This window comes from Peromyscus eremicus, chromosome 10 (genome assembly GCF_949786415.1).
Source record: "Peromyscus eremicus chromosome 10, PerEre_H2_v1, whole genome shotgun sequence".
Lineage (NCBI taxonomy): Eukaryota > Metazoa > Chordata > Mammalia > Rodentia > Cricetidae > Peromyscus > Peromyscus eremicus.
Genome location: NC_081426.1, coordinates 9876604 through 9893144, shown reverse-complemented (window position 1 = coordinate 9893144; position 16541 = coordinate 9876604). Strand labels below are relative to the sequence as shown.

The 16541-nt window shown below is 40.5% G+C and overlaps 1 protein-coding gene across 2 annotated transcripts in view; it reads left to right on the top strand.

The window, feature by feature from the left end:
• Wdpcp (WD repeat containing planar cell polarity effector) overlaps positions 1–16541 on the top strand; it is a 292873-nt gene that overhangs the window by 14148 nt on the left and 262184 nt on the right. The gene's annotated exons all lie outside the window — the stretch shown is intronic.

Here is a 16541-nt window from a genome sequence, read left to right as displayed (position 1 = left end):
TGCAGTGTGTCACACCACAGGCACCGTATTTCAGAAGCCTGCCCATAGACCAGGGACAGATCCCGATCCCCCTGCTTTGCTGTCCCCCAAACAGTTTGAGCCAAACAACCGTCTTCCATATCCAGAGGGCCTAGTCTAGTCCCATGGGGGCTCCACAGCCACCAGTCCACAGTTCATGGGCTTCGTCTAGTGTGGCCGGTCATCTCTGCACATCCTCCCATCATGATCTCGATGTCCCTCACCTGCAGTATCTCTCCTCTCTCTCATCAATTGGATTCCTGGAGCTCAGTCTGGTGCCTGGCCGTGGATCTCTGTATCTGCCTCCATCTGTCACTGGACAAAGGCTCTATGATGACAGCTAGGGTGGTCACCAGAGTAGACCAGTCCAGGCACCCTCTGGACCACTGCCAGCAGACCAAGGTGGGGTCAACCTTGTGGATTCCTGAGAGCCTCCCCAGCACCCTGCCTCTTCCTATTCCCATGATGTCCTCATCTATCATGATATCTTCCTCCCTGCCCTCCCACTCTGTCCCTGTTCCAGCTTGACCCTCCCATTTCCCTATGTTCTCTTCCCCACTCCTCGCCCTCTGCCACCCCCCCCCCCCCAATTCACTCATGTAGATCTCATCCACTTCTCCTTCACAGGATCATCCATGTGTCCCTCCTAGGGTCTTTTCCCGTTAGCTAGCCTCTCTGGAGTTGTGGGTTGCAGTCTGGCCATCCCTTCCCTCCCATTTAGTATCCACTTATGAGTGAGTACATACTATGTTTGTCCTTCTGAGTCTGGGTTACCTCACTCAAGATGGTATTTTCTAGGTCCATCCATTTGCCTGCAGATTTCATGATATCATTGTTTTTTACTGCTGAGTAGTACTCCATTGTGTATATGTGCCATATTTTCTTTATCCATTCTTCAGTTGAGGGGCATTTGGGTTGTTTCCAGGTTCTTGCTATTATGAATAATGCTGATATGAACATAGTTGAGCATGTGTCCTTGTGGTAAGATTGAGCATTCCTTGGGTATATGCCCAAGAGTGGTATAACTGGGTCTTGAGGAAGACTTATTCCCAATTTTCTGAGAAACTGCCATACTGATTTCCAGAGTGGCTGTACAAGTTTGCATTCCCACCAACAGTGGAGGAGTGTTCCCCTTTCTCCACATCCTCTCCAACATAAGCTGTCTTCAGAGTTTTTGATCTTGCTTGGCTTGTTTCTTGTCAGCTTTTCTTAACTTTAAATTATCCCATCTACCTTTTGCCTCTCGGCTTTTTCCTTTCTCTTACTTCTGTGTATCTTATTGTTACTCTTATTCCTTGGCTGGCTGTTCAGTGGGTGGCTGGCCCCTGGCATCCCCCTCCCTTGTTCTCTTGCTGCTCCTTCTTCTCCTCCCAGATTTCTCCTTCTATTAATTCTTTCTGCCTGCCAGCCCTGCCTGTCCTTTCTCCTGCCTTGCTATTGGCTGTTAAGCTCTTTATTAGACCATCAAGTGTTTTAGACAGGCAAAGTAGCACATCTTCACAGAGTTAAACAAATGCAACATAAACAAAAGTAACATACCTTAAAATAATATTCCCTAATATTACCCTTTCAAGCTCTGTGAAGAATTGTGTTGGAATTTTTATGGGAATTGCCTTGAATCTGTAGATTGCTTTTGGTAGGATGGCCCTTTTTACTATGTTGATCCTACCAATCCATGAGCATGGGAGATCTTTCCATCTTCTGACATCATCTTCATTTTTTTTCTTCAAAGGCTTCAAGTTTTTACCATACAAGTCTTTTACTTGCTTGGTTAGTGTTACCCCAAAATATATTCATTATTTGAGGCTATTGTGAAAGGTACTGTTTTCTTGATTTCCTTCTTAGTCCATTGTTATTTGTATATAGAAGGGCTACTGATAATTTTGAGTTAATCTTGTATCCAGCCACTTCACTGCAAGGGTTTATCAGCTGTAGGAGTTCCCTGGTGGAATTTTTGGGGTCACTTATATATACTATCATATCATCTGCAAATGATGGTACGTTGACTTCTTCCTTTCTAAGTTGTTTTCCCTTTGATCCCCTTCAGTTGTCTTATTGCTCTAGCTAGAACTTCAAGTACTATATTGAATAGATACAAAGAGAGTGTACAGCCTCGTCTGATTTTAGTGGAATTCCTTTGAGTTTCCCTCCATTTAATTTGACGTTGGCTATAGGCTTGCTGTAAATTACCTTTATTATGTTTAGGTATGTCTCTTGTATTCCTAATCTCTCTAGGACTTTTATTCTTAGCGGTGTTTGATTTTTGTCGAAGGCCTTTTCTGTATCTAATGAGATGATCATGTTGTTTTTTTCTTTCAGTTTGTTTACATGGTAGATTATATTTACTGTGGTTTAGCTGGTGGGGGGGGCTGCTGGAGTTTGGGGCTGGGATATAGTGATGAGTGAGGAAAGGAGGTTGGGGAGGCTGAAGCTGGTGTCTGTTGCAGTGCTAGGGATGAATCTGGAGGTATTGGTTCTGGTGGAACAGAGAGAGAGGAGAAGGTCTGTGGGCAGCCCACCTGCTTTTCTGGGAGGCATGGCCTCCTTTAATTTTTTTGTGGGGGAGGGGGTTTGAGATAGGGTTTCTTTGTGTAGCCCAGGCTGTCTTGGAACTAGCTCTGTAGAGCAGGTTGGCCTTGAACTCAGAGATCTGCCTGCTTCTGCCTACCGAGTGCTGGGATTAAAGGCGCCACTTCAGTCCTTTAATTTGATTTTATTTGATGCTTCTTGTGATTATTTTCAGATCATATATTTTTGGCAATAAGATTTACATAAGTGGTTTTGTGGTCTTATCGGGATTTTTTAAAATCAATTTGTCATCCTTTGTTATATTAATTTCAATTGATTAAAGCATTGTTATCAAATTTCTTCCATATAAAATTGTATTTTTTCCTCAATAAAATAAAGATATAATCAGTGGGAACATATTTCAAGGCTCATTAATGTCATATTTCTCACCAAAATTTTACCTATTCACTGATACAATACAAAATAAGTGTTTTAACACCCATTGATGATTTTTGCCTCAGTTAGTTCTTACTATAGGTATGAGGCAGTTTTCCGAGTTCATTTCTTAGATAGCATTCCACTGTAAGTTTGCTTCCTCTTCTCACTGCCTTCCTGCCTGCCTCTGTCCCTCTCTCCTTCCCTCCCTGTCATTCACTTCTTCCCTTGCTCTTTCACTTCCTTTTTGCATTTCTTTCATCTGTCTGTCTGTTTATCTAATCTTCACTATGTAATTCACAGGATCTAATGGTTTCTTATTTAGTGAATTACATTAACAGATTAAGGATTTGTCTTTTTCTTTTTTCCGTGTGTGTGTGTGTGTGTGTGTGTGTGTGTGTGTGTGTGTGTGTGCTGGGACTTGAACCTAGGGCCTCATACAAGCTATGAAAGGGCTCACCACTGAGCTATATTCCTAGCGTGTTGTCTTTCTTTGAGTGAGAGTTCAATACTTTCTTTCTGATTTGGCATGAACGAAGAGGGAATGAGCTAACGATAACAATAGAAAGTGTTTTATTCCGCACTCTTGGTCTCTGGGGACAGAGTCCAGACATGCTTTGCTGTGGGAAGCTGAGCTGCAGGTTTGACTGCAGTGAGGATGACATACCTCAGTCACTGCCAGGCCTCAGGTGAGCCAGGGAAGCCAAACTGCTGAAGGGGAAAGTTGGCAGTTGTGCGAGCCTCATGAAACAGAACGGTAAACCGTTCTTGAATGTCGGAAATCAGCTGTGCGTCTGGGTTCCCCAACTGAACTGCCTTAGACGTTGACAGACCTTATTTTAGGGTTCCATCTGTAGAGTAATTCATCTTCTTGGAAAACTTTACTCCTTTTCCTGGTCTTACTGTGTCGGTATCAGCACTGCTGCTTAGGAAGGCCAGGTAAATCAGCACTGCTGACGTTTGAGCAAAGCTTCCCCTTCCTGATTTTTATACCAGTTGCCCATTTCCAGCTTCTCAGATACGTGTGCAGGACACAAGTGGAGAGAATTGTGATATTGAAAACATTGTAGGGGTTGATGTCTTATGACCTTAATCACAGCACTTAGGAGGCTGAGGCAGGCAGGTCTCTCTCTGTTCAAGGCTAGTCAGGTCTACATAACAAGTTCTAGGCTGGCCAAGGCTACATACACAATGAGCCCCTGTTTCCAAAAACAACAAAACAAAAAACCAAGCAAGCAAGAAGAAAACACAAAAACACATGTTATTCATTTTTGTGGACTGTCTTTTGGCTTTCCATGTAGTGGGATAGGTGGAGAGCAGTTTCTCCAAATGGCTACTATGGGTAGGGTTGGCGATATGTATGCATCTTGTTCCTCCTCTTACCAGAACCGTATCCTGGCAATATAGGATGAATGGTTTCCTTCCTGGGTATCTTTAGAAATTAATATTATGCTATTTATTTAACATTTGTTTAAATAATGATTATTCTGGGACAAGGATTTTCTGGAATTTAATACCTTATTCACTAAAATTATTGTGAAACCGTGACTATTAATTAAATCTACCTTATTAATTTAGTCTGATTAAGAGGTGTAAGTATATTTTAGTATTGTCTTTTTATGTTTATGTTAGTACAGCATTATTATTTACTGTTTTTCTTAAAAGAGATATTAATCACTTGTATGGAGATCTGTATAGACTGTAGACTATTTACAGTTAACATTTTTTAGAAGCCATTGTCAAACTTCCCACAACATATAATTTGCTTTTGAAAATTTCCTGCTTTGGAGATCATTTGTTTGTGTTCTTACTATTTTAATATGAATGAAATATTAATAATGAATTGTTTAAAGTACAGTATTCCAGTTAATTCCATGTATAATTAAAAAATTTAAATACATTAACATTTCACAACATAGTCTGTGATTGGGATTAGGAGTGTTTGTGTTTGCTGTTCAAATATTCACTGTAATATTTGATATTTGGATAAAATGCTGTTTTCATATCAAATATATTTGTTCAAAATTTTAGAGGATATAGACTAGGGTCTCAGACATTTTTTATTTAACATAAAATTATTTGTTTTCAATATTAAAAGTGAGAACAGTTTGGGGAATCTTTGTGGTTATGTGACTATTAGGTTTTCCGTGTTTGCCTCCTTTAATGATATGTTACTTTTCCTGTCATACATAAAACATTTCATCTCCAGGTTGTATAGCAAAGAGATGAAGGAAGAAAAGAGTGAGATGGGATGTCCTGGCAGTTCTGCTGTGGAGAATAGGAAGCTATCTGGTTTCCTCAAGCTCATTAGTGGGTGAGGGGAGAGGAGTGCTTTCACAGCTCACGTTTATGTTAAAGCACAGTACTTCCTTATCCAGTCTGTGAGAATGGTTTAGAGTGTGACATGGGAAGGGCTGCTTCACCGAAGCAGCTGTTTCCAGCAAGCCCAGGCCAGCCACACTGCTGGGAAGATGATGCACGCACACTCACTGAAGTTAAAGCCACTGTCAGGCAAGATTATGCTAGAGACATGAAGTCTGGGTTTTAGTGTCAGGAAATACCACTGTGGAAATTACTCTCCAGGTAGGATTAAATATAAAAATTCTAAACATGCATCTAAAATGATTTAAGTTACCAAGATAACTACGGCTAATTGCCAGAGGATTTTCAAAAAGCATTTGGTTATCATTATTTGAAAATAAGAATGGTTAAAATAGTGGAACTAACTTTGGGTACTGAAAGAATATGGTCTTTTTTGGCTGTAAAATTTGATTTTATTATTATGAGTTGATTATGAGAAAGTTATTAACTAGTAGATATTTAATCTATGTATGATATGTGGTATAATAAAAATACATATTTAAGTTTAGGGGTACACAGACCCTGAAATTCTTAAAATCTCCAAATGATGCATCTTTTTGCCTACTAATGAGAATATGGGGTGGATCCTGGATAGAAGTATTGGTTTCCAGGTAAATCAACTTTCTTGAAAGTTAGACTTTCAGCTACATTTGCCCCTACTATAGTGAGGGTAGAGGGTCTAAAAGTTGAGTTGATTTCCCATGACCAGTGATATAATCAACTAGGTCTAAAACCCAAAAGGACACAGAGAACTTTACATAGATGAATATGTCAAGGTTCCTGGAAAGTAGCTTATCCAGAGGGAGCATGGATGCTTCACATTGACTGTGCATCTTCCACTTGACTGTTTATCAGTGTCCTTTGTAAAATTCTTTGCAAGATAACTAAAAAGGGCCGGGCGGTGGTGGCGCACGCCTTTAATCCCAGCACTTGGGAGGCAGGGCCAGGCGGATCTCTGTGAGTTCGAGGCCAGCCTGGGCTACCGAGTGAGTTCCAGGAAAGGCGCAAAGCTACACAGAGAAACCCTGTCTCGAAAAACCAAAAAAAAAAAAAAAAAAAAAAAAAAACCTAAAAAGGAAAAAGGTATGGCAGCCTCACTTTATAGCTGATTGGGCAGAGATATAGGTAACTGATCCATGTCTCTAAAATAAAACACGTCTTCTGTGGGTCTCACAGCCTCAAGAACATGCTAAAAGACTTAACCCTCTCTTCAAACAAAACAAAAAGACATATTATTCTATTTATGACAGGGAGACATGGCCCAGGACTGCTTCCTATGGGACCACCACCCAGTCAAAGCTAAATTCTTAACTATGCTGCAGAAAAGAACTTGAGGATGGGTGGAGAGAAGCAAAGTTAACAAGTTAGTCAAGCAGAGATAAGAACTAGTATGTACTTTTTTAAAGTGTGAAGTGGAGGAGGGTGGAAGGAGGAGGAGAAAAGAGAAGATACAAGACATGAGTGTAGCTTCTCCAGAGAGAGTTGTATTAGGTATCTGTGTTAGTTTCTTGTCAGCTTGAACAAGCTAGAGTCGTTTGGGAACAAGGAACCTCAATTTAGATTGGCCTGGCAAGTCTGTGGGGGCATTTTCTTGATTAATGATTGATGTGGGAGGGCCCAGCCCATTATGGGTGGTATTACCCCTGGCAGTTGGTCCTTAGTTGTATAAGAAAGCAGGCTGAGCAAGCTTGGAAGAAATCAATAAATCCCTTAAAGAAAGTCAAGAAAACCAAGAAAAAGCAGTCAAACAGGTGAAGGAAACAATTGAAAACTTGAAAATTGAAATAGAGGCAATAAAGAAAACACAAGCCGAGGGAATGCTGGAATGGAAAGCCATGGGTAGCAAGCCAGTAAGACTCACTCTTCCTGCATCAGTTCCTGCGTCCAGGTTCCTTCCTTGAGTAGTTACTGCCTTGATTTCCCTTCAGGATGGATCTTAACTTGTAAGCCAAATAAACCCTTTCCTCCCCAAGTTGCCTTTGATCATGATGTTTTATCACAGCACTAGAAACCCAAGCAGGACGGTATCTTTGCATTTGATACACTGTGTTTCTGGGGCGGAAGTTATGGTGCTCAAAAGATGTAATTTATAACAAGGCTTAAGAACTAACTAAAGAAAAGTCAAAGTTACAAAGTAGATGAATTTACTTATTTCTCTTAAAGAATTTCCTTTTATAAGTGAAATTAAAGTGGTTTTATGAAGTGAATTGTTTAGATTTAGGAATGAGAAGAGTGTCAGTGTAGTTACACTTGAGACTCCAAAGATTCTGACCCTAAGTAAGCTGTTGATTGTTTCTAGTCCTTGTGGGCCTGAGATGCTCTGAGGAAGACAGGCTTCCTCTGGTGGCAGTTTTAACTTGATCACTTTATTTTTCCTTTCCTGCTTTCTGACTGGATACAATGAGACCAACTGGCTTCTGCTTCTGCTGTGGTGCCCCCTGCCCGTGATAGGTGGAACCCTAAACTATGAACCACTCTAAACTATGAACCACACTAAACTATGAACCACACTAAACTGTGAACCACCCTAAGCTGTGAACCACACTAAACTGTGAACCACACTAAGCTATGAACCACACTAAGCTATGAACCACGCTAAACTGTGAACCACACTAAGCTATGAACCACACTAAGCTATGAACCACGCTAAACTGTGAACCACACTAAGCTATGAACCACGTAAACTATGAACCACACTAAACTATGAACCACCCTAAGCTATGAACCACCGTAAGCTATGAACCACTCTAAATTATGAACCACACTAAGCTATGAACCACACTAAACTATGAACTACACTGAACTGTGAACCACACTAAACTGTGAACCACACTAAACTGTGAACCACACTAAACTGTGAACCACACTAAACTATGAACCACACTGAACTGTGAACCACACTAAACTATGAACCACACTGAACTGTGAACCACTCTAAACTATGAACTGCACTGAACTGTGAACCACACTAAACTGTGAACCACACTGAACTGTGAACCACACTAAACTATGAACCACACTGAACTGTGAACCACTCTAAACTGTGAACCACACTAAACTATGAACCACACTGAACTGTGAACCACACTGAACTGTGAACCACTCTAAACTATGAACCACACTAAGCTATGAACCACACTAAACTATGAACCACCCTAAACTGTGAACCACACTAAACTGTGAACCACACTAAACTATTAACCACACTAAACTGTAAACCATACTAAGCTATGAGCCACCCTAAACTATGAACCACACTAAACTGTGAACCATACTAAGCTATGAACCACATAAACTATGAACCACACTAAGGTATGAGCCACACTAAACTATGAACCACATAAACTATGAACAACATAAACTATGAACCACACTAAGCTTTGAACCACATAAACTATGAACCACATAAACTAGTTTCCTTGAGATGCTTTGTCAGCATCTGTCACACCAGCAAGAGGAATATGTGATGTTTATTTAGTTTTCTCTTCTACCTGTGCTTTAGCACATCTGTAAAACAGTTAGACAGCTGTAGCTATGTGAGTTTGTGAGTTTTCTATCCCACTGACTTACATCTTTATTTTTGTTATTATGGCCCAGTAGTATAATTTTGTGATACTTCCAGCATTGCTCAGGATTGCTTTGAGTGTTTTTTTTTGTTGTTGTTGTTGTTGTTGTTGGTTTTTTACTTCATGTGAATTTTTGGAGAGATTTTCTTTTGTATGATGAATATCTTTGGCATTTTTGATGGGAAGTGCATTGAATCTGAAGGTTGCTCTTGATAACATAGTCACTTTACAATATTAATTCTTTTGGTCCATGAGCATGGGGTAGGTTTTCCATATTCTTATGTCTGCTTATTATTTTCCTTAAGTGTTTTAAAAATTTAATTGTGCAAGTCAGTCTTTCACCTCATTGGTTAGAATTATTCTCAGTTTTTTAAAAATCTATTGTGAGTGGGATTTTGTTTTTCCCTATGTCTCTCTTAGCAAGTTTGTTGAGACTTTTGTAGTCTGCTATTTTGTTGAAAATGTCAGATCTAAGGGTTTCTTGGTAGAGTCTTTAGGGCCTTTCAAATAGAGGACCATCTTAGGCAAATAGGGACAGTTTGCTATTATTCTTCCTTCACTGTTTGTATCCCCTTTATTTAATTCTCTTGGCTTAAGTAATGGTATAGCTAAAACTTCAAGCACTATATTGACTAAGAGTCTTTTTTTCAGGTTTTAAAGAAAATGCTTTCAGACTTCCCCATTTAGCATGTTTGATAAAGGCTTATAGTATATAAGCTTTGTCACATTGACGTATGTTCTTTCTACTCCTAGTTTCTTCAGAGCTTTTATTATGAAGGAATGTTTAACTTTGTCAAAGGCTTTAACACATTTATTGAGATGATCATATGATTTATGTCTTTAAATCTTTATGTGCTTGCTGTATTATACTTATTAATTTGCATATATTAAACCATGTTTCATTCGTAGAATGAAACTGACTTGGTCTTTGTATTAGTCAAGTTCTCTAGAGGAATAGAACTTATAGAATGTATATATGTATCTATATAAATATACATATATAATGAATATATAAGAAAATGTATGGGGTTCATTAGAATGTATGTATTAGAATGGTTTGCAGGCTGTGGTCCAGCTGGTACAATAAGAGGTCCAAGAATCCAGTAGTTGTTCAGTCCATGAGGCTGGATGTCTCAGCTGGTCTTCAGCATATGCCAGAATCCTGAAGAAATGGACTGTAGTGCCAGTGAAGGAATGGACTTGCCAGCGAGGGTGAGGGCAAACAGGCAAAGAGACAAAGTTTCCTCTTCCATGTACTTTATATAGGCTGCCAGAAGAAGGTGTGGACAGATTCAAGGTGGATCTTCCCATGTCAAAAGATCTGCCTTAGAAGTGGATCTTCTCGAGCCTGGCGGTGGTGGCGCATGCCTTTAATCCCAGCACTCGGGAGGCAGAGGCAGGTGAATCTCTGTGAGTTCGAGGCCAGCCTGGTCTACAGAGTGAGTTCCAGGAAAGGCACAAAGCTACACGGAGAAACCCTGTCTCGAAAAACCAAAAAAAAAAAAAAAAAAAAAAAAAAGTGGATCTTCTCACTTGAAATGATTTAATAAATCAAAAGTCCTTCACAGGTGTGCCCTGCCATTTTCAGCTTTTAGTTAATTCCAGATATAATCAAGTTGACAACAAAGAATAGTCGTCGCAGTCATGATGTATGATGATTTCTGCATCTGTGTTCATCAGGAGAACTGGACTCTAGTTTTTTTTTTTTTTCTCCCTGTTGTTTTCTTACTTGTCAGGTTAATTCTGGCCTCCCAGGAGAAGTTTGGAGCCATCCTTTCCTCTTTTGTATGGACTAGTTAGGGGTGCTGTTGTTGGTCTTCTTTAAGATAGGCAAGGTTCCCTTCTATTTTCCCAGTGACCTCCCTACTGAGGCATTTTACCTAGACATGTTTTGTATATTTATAAAAGGAATCCCAAGACTTTCCCTCCTGTGTCTTCATCTTCGTTTTTCATGTTCATGATGCCGGGTGAAGTTGTCAGTACTGTCTGACAGGATGGGGACAGAGTATTCTATCCTTTTACTAGGTCTTCGAGCAGCTCTTCAAGTCTGGGGCCGAGCCGTCCGCACTTGATTAACCTGCCTGTGAGGTTCAGGATAGTCCTTGCCAGCTTCCTCATCCTCAGTGATTTCAGACTCGCTAATGGGACCCTGTTTCTTTATCAGAGTTACAGTCAGTGACTTTGGGGCAGAGCATGATGCAGCCTAGTATTTGCTTCTCTTTTCGTCATTGTTGATGCTCTTGAGAGAATTCCCCAGGACACTTGTGCACACCATTATGGTGTCATGGAAAGACAGTAAAGAGGCCCAGTGTGTCCCCCTCCCCCAGTCTCATTGATTTACATGTATTTTAGTTAAAAAATCCCTTTGATTTAATATTGGTAGCTTATATGGGTCTATAAATTTATCCATTTCTTTTAGATTTTTCCTACTTTTCAAAGCATTCTCTAATGGTCCTCTACACTTGGTTGGTTTCTGCTGTGATAACTCTTTTCTCTGCACTTTTATTAACTAGAATCTTCTCATTCTCTCTCTGATTATTTGGGCTAATGTTGTCAATATTGTTTATTTCTAAAACACCAACCTCTCATTTCTTTGATCTTTCTACTGTTCCTTCAGCCTCTGCTTCATTATTTTATGCCCTTCATTTCTTTCCATCTGTTAACTTTGTGTTTAATTCATTTCTTGTTTTTCTAAGACTTTGCAGCAGGTATTTAGGTTATTTATTTGAAATCACTCTGATATTTAAATGTAAGCATTCATACTTACAAATCTTTCAGAACTGCCAAAGATTCTTGAAGGTGTTTTCATTTTCACTTGATTCTAGGAATTTTTTTTTTTTTTTGGTTTTTCGAGACAGGGTTTCTCTGTGTAGCTTTGCTCCTCTCCTGGAATTCACTTGGTAGCCCAGGCTGCCCTCAAACTCACAGAGATCCGCCTGGCTCTGCCTCCCGAGTGCTGGGATTAAAGGTGTGTGCCACCACCGCCCGGCCGATTCTAGGAATTTTTAAAATTCTTCCCTGAATTTCTCTAGTGATCCACTGGATTGTTCAAAAGTATGTTGTGGGAGAGAAAAGCATGTATGAAAATATCCTGTGAAACCTATTATCATATTATAATGAAACCAATTCATTTTTATAATTCAAAAAATAATTGAGAGTATATTGTTAAATCTCTCTGTGTTTGTAGAGTTTCTCTTTCTATTGATTGCTAATTTCATTCCAATATGTTCTGATAAGGTCCAAGCACTTACTTAGATTCTCTCATACTTACTTATTAAGACTCCTTTATGGCCTAAAATGTGATCTACTTTGGAGAAAGTTTAAAAAAAAAAGTTTCAAAAAAAAAGTATGTTCTAGCTGTTATATAGACTCACATGTCTGTTAAGTCCATTTGATCTATGGTACAATTTAACTTAAGTTTTTTTTTCCTAATTTGTTTTTGTCTGGGTGATTATCTGTCCAGCAGTCAATTATATACATCGGTAAGGCAACTCTGTAGTTCAAGCAATCCATTGGCCACACTAATCCTTAGATGATGAGACCGTTTCTTGCCATAGAGGGCAGGGCCAAACACCAGAGCAGCTTTTACTGTGGGACCCTCCCACTGCTTAAACTCCATGGGTTTGTGCCCAGCACTGTCTATCATAGTCGCTTTTTCTGGTCTTCTCCCATCTAGACACCAACTCCTCTGGCTCCCTGAAATGTGAATGTTCCTTGCTTCCCAGTCCCTAGAGGTCTCAAACAATGGGCCACATTCAAGACAGTGCTTGACTGCCATTCTGAGATGTAGGGCATGATAAATGATTTCTTCTCCAATGCTGGCCTGCCATGCAAGAGTCATTGTCTTAAGTTGTGGCAAGTTGACTTTTAAACCTAACAGTCACATTCCTCCTTCACTATATCAAACTGGAAAACAAGACAGTGCATTTTAGTCTAGGATAGCTTAGGGATAAGTTGATGAGTAGAAACATAGCAGAAGAAAGAAAAAGTAGGCTGCTGTTTTGTAGAGACATTAACCTTTATTGCTACCAGGGTTTTGGGGGCTGTAGCCTGGGCCCTGGCAGACCTGACATGGTCGACTAGGCAACCTGCCCTCAACAAGCTAGTTAAAGACACAAACAATGAAAGACAAGAGAAGAGGACTTATTTAATGTGGCTGCCTCAAGAGGAGGAACACAAAAGTCTAGTGGAATCCATTTATCCCAATCTGCCTTCAGAGTCCTGACAGAAGGTTTAGGTTTAAATATGCAAGAGGTATGCATAACTAAGTAGCTCTGGTCAAGGTGTGGTCCCCACATCATTAACCCACCGTTGTCTCTGACTCTAGTCTTTCCTGCAGGGTATTCTGACAAAGTGTCCAAACAGTGTGAGCTCACTGGAGACGAGTGCCTCTTTGGCTGCACTGGGTTTCTGTGTTTCCTTTCTGCCAGCATGAGATTCCTGGGGAAATTACAGGTTGAGGGTCTATTGTCTCAATAGTCTCATAGCCTAGAGGAAGCACAGAAATGTCTCTTTAGCATATCTTTATTCCTGACAGACTGGTTCTCAGGCTTATGAAATAATCCCCACAGCCTCCTGCAAGTGGTGTGAAGACACATGACATTATTATGCTTTCAGACTTTTTTTTCTTTTAAATAGCAGAGAACCTTTTTTCCCCCAAGTCAAGAATTTTGTTTTATTGCAATGTATAAAACAGATAAAAGTAGCATTTATTTGTTTGTTATAGAGGAGAAAGGGAGTTTATTTTGACTTACGGTTCTGGAGTAATAGAATCTATCACAGAGGGTAAGGCCTGACAACAAGCAGGAGGCATGGAGCACACAAGAAGGAGAGAGAGGGAGAGTGAGCGAGCGTGAGCGAGCAGGAAGTAGGGCAAGGCTATAAACCCTCAAAGCCTGACTCCACCAACCCACCCCCAGGCGACATACTTCCTCTAGAAGACTTTACCTCCTAAAGGTTCTGTAACCTACACAAACTACTTAATTCACCAGCTGGGTTCTAAGTGTTTGAATACATGAGCTTATTGAGGACATTTCTTTCTTTCTCTTTCTTTCCTCTCCTTTTATTAAACATGTTTTCCCCCCTATACAATGTAATCTGAATACAGGTTCCCCTCCCTCCACTCCTTCCAATTCCTCCCTACCTCCTCTCCCATCCAGATTCACTATCTTTCTATCTGTTCTAGAGAAGAACAGGCTTCTAAGAGAAAACATCAAAACATAACAAAATAAAATAAAATTCGACAAAACAAAAACCATCACATCAAAATTGGACAAGCCAAGCCAACAGAAAAATAAAAGAGCCCCATGCTGGCCCTGTGATTGCTGCTTCTTTGTGATTGTGAGTCTCTGTAAGTGCATATGAACTTCACTCAGTTAGTTGCTTTAGAGGATCTTTTTTCCCTGGTGTTCTCCATCCTCTCTCCCTTACTCTTTCTACCTACTCTTCCGTGGGGTTCCCTGAGCTCTGAGGGGAGGGATTTGATGGAGCTATCCCATTTAGAGCTGAGTGTTCAAAGGTCTCTCTCTCTCTCTCTCTCTCTCTCTCTCTCTCTCTCTCTCTCTCTCTCTCTCTCTCTGCATAATGTCTGGCTGTGGGTCTCTGTATTTGTCCCCATCTGCTGCAGGAGGAAGCCTCTCTGATGATGACTGAATAAGATACTGATCCATCTGTGAGTATAGCAGAATATCATTAGGAGTCATTTCGTTGTTACTTTTTTTTTTTTTTAAGGTAAGTAGTATTTGGTTTTGCCCTAGGTCTCTGGGCTATCTAGTCTCTGGTTCTTGGTCACCAGTGTCGGCTATGGGCTCCCTGTCCTGGAGTGGGCCTTGGTAACATCGCTTGGTTACTCCCACAAGGTTGGGCCACCATTGCCCTAGCACATTTTTCAGGCTGGACAGATTGTAGATCAAAGGGTTTGTGTTTGGGTTGGTGTTTACGTTTCTCTTTTGGTAGCCTTCAGAGCGTCTTTCCATGTCAAAGACTCTAGAACACGGGGGTGAAGGTTCTATGTAGGCACCAGCTTGATCTGTCCATGTTCAATGAGTTGTGTGGGTGTGGGCGTTGTCTTCAGCATTGGGGCTTTAGTGTCAGTTTGTGTAGAACAACCTGTTGCCTTGGCAGCAACCTGAATTGTTCAGGGATTTCCATGGGACCCTTTGGCCCACAACTCAATAGGATGAAACCCAGTCCCAGTACTGGAAGCTTCATTTGGTGACAAGAGATGGTCAGTTGGAGTTTCCATCTCTTCCGTTATTTGGAGACTTCATTAGAGTCACCTGCATATACACAGGAAGTTTCTACTGCATTAGGTTTCCAAACTACCCCTCAGATGTCCTTCAATTCTAGCTGTCTCCTCATTTCCTCCTTCAATCCCACCTCCCTTCCCCCTTCCCACTTGATTCTCTCATTTTTGTCTCTCACCCCTACCCTGTTTACCTATAGAATCTATTCTGTTTCTCTCTCCCAGGGAGATACAGGTGTCCCCCAAGTCCCTTTCTCTATGCCCAACCTCTCTGGGTATCATAGTGCTTTTAGTGCTGTGAAGAAACACCATGACCATGGCAAATCCTATAAAGGAAAACATTTAATTGAGGTATGCTTGCAGTTTAGAGATTTAGTCCATTATCAACATGGCAGGAAGCATGGCAGCCTGCAGGCAGACATGGTACTAGAGAGGTAGCTGAGAGTTCTACAGCTGGATCTGCAGGAAGAGAGAGAGACACTGAGCCTGGCTTGAGCATTTGAAACCCCAAAGCCCACCTCCAGTGACACACTTCCTCCAACAAGGTCACACCTCCTAGTGTTACCCCCTAATGACCAAGCATTCAAATATATGAGCCTGTGGGGGCCATTCTTATTCAAACACCTATACTGGGTCTACAGATTGTAGCTTGATTATCTACAGCTAATATTCAGACATAAGTGCATATACACCATATTTATCTTTCTGGGTTTAGGTTACCTCATTCAAGATGATTTTTTTTCTAGTTCCTTCCATTTGCCTGCAAATTTTATTATGTCATTTTTTTTTTTTTTACAAGCTGAGTAATACTCCAGTGTGTAATTGTACCATGTTTTATTTATTTCTGTTGAGGGATATCTAGGTCGTTTCTAATTTATGACTTTTATGAATAGAGCAGCAATGAACATGGTTGACAAGCGTTTCTTTGGTAGGATGAAGCATCCTTTGGATATATGCCCCAAAGTATGATAGCTGGATCTTAAGGTTGATCAAGTCCCATCTTTCTGAGGAACCACCATACTGATTTCCACAGTGACTGTACAAGTTTGCACTCCCGTCAGCAATGGAGGAGTGTTACCTTTGCTCCACATCTTTGCCAGCATGAGCTGACTTTGTATTATTGATTATAGTCATTCTGACAGGTGTAAGATGGAATCTCAAAGTAATTTTAATTTGCAGTTCTCTGATGGCTAAGGATGTTGACTATTTCCAGTGTTTCTCAGCCATTTGAATTTCCTCTATTGAGAGAATTCTCTGTTTAGATCTGTACCCCATTTTTAATTGGGCTACTAGCTTTTGTAGGGGTTAGATTTCATATTGAAGGTACAACATTCTATCCTTGGTTCCCCTAGGCTCATGGCCATGTCATGATGCAAAATGCATTTAGTCTTCAAAAGTGCCCACTCTTT